General features: G+C 40.7%; 1 non-coding gene across 1 annotated transcript; it reads right to left on the bottom strand.

Annotated features, from left to right (window-relative positions):
- Positions 1-430: 430 nt before the first annotated feature.
- Positions 431-534, bottom strand: LOC112713851 (small nucleolar RNA R71). The gene has a single exon (XR_003158812.1). It is a non-coding gene; the product is annotated as a small nucleolar RNA R71 (small nucleolar RNA).
- Positions 535-6441: the final 5907 nt, after the last annotated feature.

Genomic DNA, 6441 nt, shown 5'->3' on the forward strand with positions numbered 1-6441 from the left:
CCTTTCAAAAAATTTCGAACAAGAGAAGGAGATGGCAGCCGAACCCAATAATGATAACGCAAGAAGGATGCTTGGTGACTTTACCAAGCCCACGTCCAAATTTGATGGAAGAAGCATCTCCATTCCTGCTATTGGAGCCAATAATTTTGAGCTTAAGTCTCAATTAGTTGCCTTAATGCAACAAAACTGCAAGTTCTATGGATTTCCATCTGAAGATCCTTATCAGTTTTTAACTGAGTTCTTGCAAATTTGTGAGACTGTAAAGACGAATGGAGTAGATCCTGAAGTCTACAGACTCATGCTTTTCCCTTTTGCAGTAAGAGACAGAGCTATAATATGGTTGGATTCACAACCTAAGGATAGCCTGGACTCATGGGATAAGCTGGTCACGGCTTTCTTGGATAAATTCTTTCCTCCTCAAAAGCTGAGCAAGCTTAGAGTAGATATTCAGACCTTCAAACAAAAAGATGGTGAATCCCTCTATGAAGCTTGGAAAAGATACAAGTAGTTGACCAAAAGGTGTCCATCTGACATGTTTTCAGAATGGACCATATTAGATATATTCTATTATGGTCTATCTGAATTTTCAAAAATGTCATTGGACCATTCTCCTGGTGGATCCATTCACCTAAAGAAAATGCCTGCAGAAGCTCAAGAACTTATTGACATGGTTGCAAATAACAAATTCATGTACACTTCTGAGAGGAATTCCGTGAATAAAGGGACGCCTCAGAGGAAGGGAGTTCTTGAAATTGATGCTCTGAATGCTATATTGGCTCAGAACAAAGTGTTGACTCAGCAAGTCAACATGATCTCTCAAAGTCTGAATGGATGGCAAAATGCATCCAACAGTACTAAAGAGGCAGCTTCTGAAGAAGCTTATGATCCTGAGAACCCTGCAATAGCAGAGGTTGATTACATGGGTGAACCTTATGGAAACACCTATAATTCATCATGGAGAAATCATCCAAATTTCTCATGGAAGGATCAACAAAAGCCTCAACAAGGCTTTAACAATGGTAGACGCAATAGGCTGAGCAATAGCAAGCCTTTTCCATCATCTTCTCAGCAACAGACAAAGAATTCTGTACAAAACACTTCTAATTTAGCCAATTTAGTCTTTGATCTGTCAAAGGCCACTTTCAGTTTCATGAGTGAAACAAGATCCTCCATCAGAAATCTGGAGGCACAAGTGGCCCAGCTGAGTAAGAAAGTCATTGAAACTCCTCCCAGTATTCTCCCAAGCAATACAAAAGAGAATCCAAAAGGAGAGTGCAAGGCCATTGATTTAATCAATATGGCCGAATGCACAAGGGAGGAGGAGGACGAAAATCCTAGTGAGGAGGACCTCCTGGGACGTCTCTCAAGCAAGAGGGAGTTTCCTATTAACGATCCAAAGGAATCTGAGGCTCAAATAGAGACCATAGAGATTTCATTAAATCTCCTTCTGCCATTCATGAGCTCTGAAGACTATTCTTCCTCTGAAGAGGATGAAGATGTGACTGGAGAGCAAGTTGCTCAATATTTAGGAGCTATTATGAAGCTGAATGCCAAGTTGTTTGGTAATGAGACTTGGGAAAGTGAACCTCCCTTGCTCATTAGTGAACTAGATACCTGGATTCAGCAAATTTTACCTCAAAAGAAACAAGATCCTGGCAAATTCTTAATACCTTGTACCATAGGCACATTGACCTTTGAAAAAGCTCTATGTGATCTGGGGTCAGGGATAAATCTTATGCCACTCTCTGTAATGGAGAAGCTGGGGATCATTGAGGTACAACCTGCCTTGTTCTCATTACAATTGGCAGACAAGTCATTGAGACAAGCTTATGGAATAGTAGAGGACGTGTTAGTAAAGGTTGAAGGCCTTTACATCCCTGCTGATTTCATAATCTTAGACACTAGGAAGGAAGAGGATGAGTGTATCATCCTTGGAAGACCTTTCCTAGCCACATCAGGAGCTGTGATAGATGTCAACAGAGGTGAATTAGTCCTTCAATTGAATAGGGACTACCTTGTGTTTAAGGCACATGGCCATCCCTCTGTGATAAAGGAGAGTAAGCATGAAGAGCTTTTCTCAGTTCAGAGTCAAGAAGAGCCCCCACAGTCAAACTCTAAGTTTGGTGTTGGGAGGCCACAACCAACCACTAAGTTTGGTGTTAAGACCCCATATCCAAACTCTAAGTTTGGTGTTGGGACTATACAACATTGACCTGATCACCTATGTGGCTCCATGAGAGCACAATGTCAAGCTATTGACATTAAAGAAGCGCTTGTTGGGAAGCAACCCAATTTTATTTATCTAATTTTTATTTTATTTTATTTTATTGTTATTTTGTGTTTTATTAGGTACATGATCATGAGGAGTCACGAAAAAAATATAAAAAATTAAAAACAGAATCAAAAATAGTAGAAGAAAAATCACACCCTGGAGGAAAGGCAGACTGGCGTTCAACGCCAGTAAGGAGCATCTAGCTGGCGTTCAACGCCAGAACAGAGCATGAATCTGGCGCTGAATGCCAGAAACAAGCAACATTCTGGCGTTTGAACGCCAGGAATGTGCCTTGAGGAAAGCTGGCGCTGAACGCCAGTAACAAGCATGAAACTGGCGTTCAACGCCAGAAACATGCTACATATGGGCGTTGAACGCCCAGAACACGCTTTACATGGGCGTTGAATGCCCAGAACGTGCATCACCTCAGTGTTTAAATGCCAGAATGATATGCAAAAGGCATTTTACATGCCTATTTGGTGCAGGGATGTAATTCCTTGACACCTCAGGATTTGTGGACCCCACAGGATCACCTCAGGATCTGTGGACCCCACAGGATCCCCACCTAACATATTTCCACCTTACCTCCTAATCCTATTTCACTCTTCCCCATGTCACACTTCTCATCAACTTCAATCTCTCTTCCCAATTACCCCCTTCACCACTCACATCCATCCACTCTTCCCCAAAAACCCCACCTACCTTCAAAATTCAAAAACACGTTCCCACCCAATCCCACCCATATAGCCGAATACACACATCCCTCCATCTCCTCCATATCTTCTTCTTATTCTTCATCTTTTCTTTCTTCTCTTGCTCGAGGACGAGCAATATTTTAAGTTTGGTATGGTAAAAGCATAAGCTTTTTGTTTTTCCATTACCATCAATGGCACCTAAGGCCGAAGTATCCTCTAGAAAAGGAAAAGGGAAGACAAAAGCTTCCACCTCCGAGTCATGGGAGATGGAAAGATTCATCTCCAAAATCCATCAAGACCACTTCTATGATGTTGTGGCAAAGAAGAAGGTGATCCCTGAGGTCCCTTTCAAGCTCAAGAAAAATGAGTATCCAGAGATCCGACATGAGATCCGAAGAAGAGGTTGGGAAGTCTTAACCAACCCCATGCAACAAGTCGGAATCTTAATGGTTCAAGAGTTCTATGCCAATGCATGGATCACTAGGAACCATGATCAAAGTATGAGCCCGAATCCAAAGAATTATCTCACAATGGTTCGGGGAAAATACTTAGATTTTAGTCCGAAAAATGTGAGGTTGGCGTTTCACTTGCCCATGATGCAAGGAGATGAACGCCCCTACACTAGAAGGGTCAACTTTAATCAAAGGTTGGACCAAGTCCTAATGGACATATGTGTGGAAGGAGCTCAATGAAAAAGAGACTCCAAAGGCAAGCCAGTTCAACTAAGAAGACTGGACCTCAAGCCTGTGGCTAGAGGATGGCTGGAGTTCATTCAACGCTCCATCATTCCCACTAGCAACCGATCTGAAGTTACTGTGGATCGGGCCATCATGATTCATAGCATCATGATTGGAGAGGAAGTAGAAGTTCATGAAGTCATCTCCAATGAATTCTACAAAATAGCCGAAAAGCCCTCTACCATGGAAAGGCTAGCTTTTCCTCACCTTATTTGCCATCTATGTTACTCGACTGGAGTTATCATAGAAGAAGACATCCCCATTGAAGAGGATAAGCCCATCACCAAGAAGAGGATGGAGCAAGCAAGAGAGACCCTCCACGGATCTCAAGAGATGCATGAGGAAGCTCATCATCAAGAAATCACTGAGATGCCTCAAGGGATGCACTTTCCTCCCAACAACTATTGGGAGCAACTCAACACTTCCTTAGAAGATTTGAGCCACAATGTGGAACAATTAAGGGTGGAACATCATGAGCACTCCATCATTCTCCATGAAATAAGAGAAGATCAAAGAGCAATGAGGGAGGAGCAACAAAGGCAAGGAAGGGACATAGAAGAGCTTAAGGACATTGTTGGTCCTTCAAGAAGAAGACGCCACTAAGGTGGATTCATTCCTTGTTCTTATTTCTTTCTGCTTTTCGGTTTTTATGTTGTATGTTTATCTATGTTTTGTGTCTCTACTTCATGATCATTAGTAATTAGTAACTATGCCTTAAAGTTATGAATAATTCCATTAATCCTTCACCTCTCTTAAATGAAAAATGTTTTAATTCAAAAGAACAAGAAATACATGAATTTCGAATTTATCCTTGAATTTAATTTAATTATATTGATGTGGTGACAATACTTTTTGTTTTCTGAATGAATGCTTGAACAGTGCATATTTTTGATCTTGTTGTTTATGAATGTTAAAATTGTTGGCTCCTGAAAGAATGATGAACAAAGAGAAATATTATTGATAATCTGAAAAATCATAAAATTGATTCTTGAAGCAAGAAAAAGCAGTGAAAAAAAAAAAGAAAAGCTTGCGAAAAAAATGGCAAAAAAAATAGAAAGAAAAAGAAAAAGCAGCAGAAAAAGCCAATAGCCCTTAAAACCAAAAGGCAAGGGTAAAAAGGATCCAAGGTTTTGAGCATCAATGGATAGGAGGGCCCAAGGAAATCAAATCCAGGCCTAAGCGGCTAAATCAAGTTGTCCCTAACCATGTGCTTGTGTCATGAAGGTCCAAGTGAAAAGCTTGAGACTGAGTGGTTAAAGTCATGATCCAAAGCAAAAAGAGTGTGCTTAAGAGCTCTGGACACCTCTAACTAGGGACTCTAGCAAAGCTGAGTCACAATATGAAAAGGTTCACCCAGTCATGTGTCTGTGGCATTTATGTATCTGGTGGTAATACTGGAAAACAAAGTGCTTAGGGCCACGGCCAAGACTCATAAGTAGCTGTGTTCAAGAATCAACATACTTAACTAGGAGAATCAATAACACTATCCGAAATTCTAAGTTCCTAGAGAAGCCAATCATTCTGAACTTCAAAGGAAAAAGTGAGATGCCAAAACTGTTCAGAAGCAAAAAGCTACAAGTCCCGCTCATCTAATTAGAATTAATATTCATTGATATTTTAGAATTTATAGTATATTCTCTTCTTTTTATCCTATTTGATTTTCAGTTGCTTGGGGACAAGCAACAATTTAAGTTTGGTGTTGTGATGAGCGGATAATTTATACGCTTTTTGGCATTGTTTTTAGGTAGTTTTTAGTAAGTTCAAGCTACTTTTAGGGATGTTTTCATTAGTTTTTATGTTAAATTCACATTTCTAGACTTTACTATGAGTTTGTGTGTTTTTCTGTGATTTCAGGTAATTTCTGGCTGAAATTGAGGGACTTGAGCAAAACTCTGATAGGAGGCTGACAAAGGACTGCTGATGTTGTTGGAATCTGACCTCCCTGCACTTAAAATGGATTTTCTGGAGCTATAGAACTCCACATGGCGCTCTCTTAACGGCGTTGGAAAGTAGACATCCAGAGCTTTCCAGCAATATATAATAGTCTATACTTTATTCGGGAATTGACGACGTAAAGTGGCGCTCAACGCCAAGTACATGCTGCTGTCTAGAGTTAAACGCCAGAAACACGTCACAACCCGGAGTTGAACGCCCAAAACACGTTATAACTTGGCGTTCAACTCCAAGAGAAGCCTCAGCTCGTGGATAGATCAAGCTCAGCCCAAACATACACCAAGTGGGCCCCGGAAGTGGATTTATGCATCAATTACTTACTCATGTAAACCCTAGTAGCTAGTTTAGTATAAATAAGACTTTTTACTAGTGTATTAATCATCTTTTGACCATTCGGTCTTTTGATCACCTTCATGGGGGCTGGCCATTCGGCCATGCCTGAACCTTTCACTTATGTATTTTCAACGGTGGAGTTTCTACACACCATAGATTAAGGGTGTGGAGCTCTGCTGTACCTCAAGTTTCAATACAATTACTATTATCTTCTATTCAATTCTCTTTTATTCTTATTCCAAGATATACGTTGCACTTTAACTTGATGAATGTGATGATCCGTGACACTCATCATCATTCTCACCTATGAACGCGCGTGACTGACAACCACTTCCGTTCTACCTTAGGCCGGGCGCATATCTCTTAGATTCCCCAACAGAATCTTCATGGTATAAGCTAGATAGATGGCGGCATTCATTGGAATCCAGAAAGTCTAACCTTGTCTGTGGTA

This window comes from Arachis hypogaea, chromosome 9 (assembly GCF_003086295.3).
Source record: "Arachis hypogaea cultivar Tifrunner chromosome 9, arahy.Tifrunner.gnm2.J5K5, whole genome shotgun sequence".
Lineage (NCBI taxonomy): Eukaryota > Viridiplantae > Streptophyta > Magnoliopsida > Fabales > Fabaceae > Arachis > Arachis hypogaea.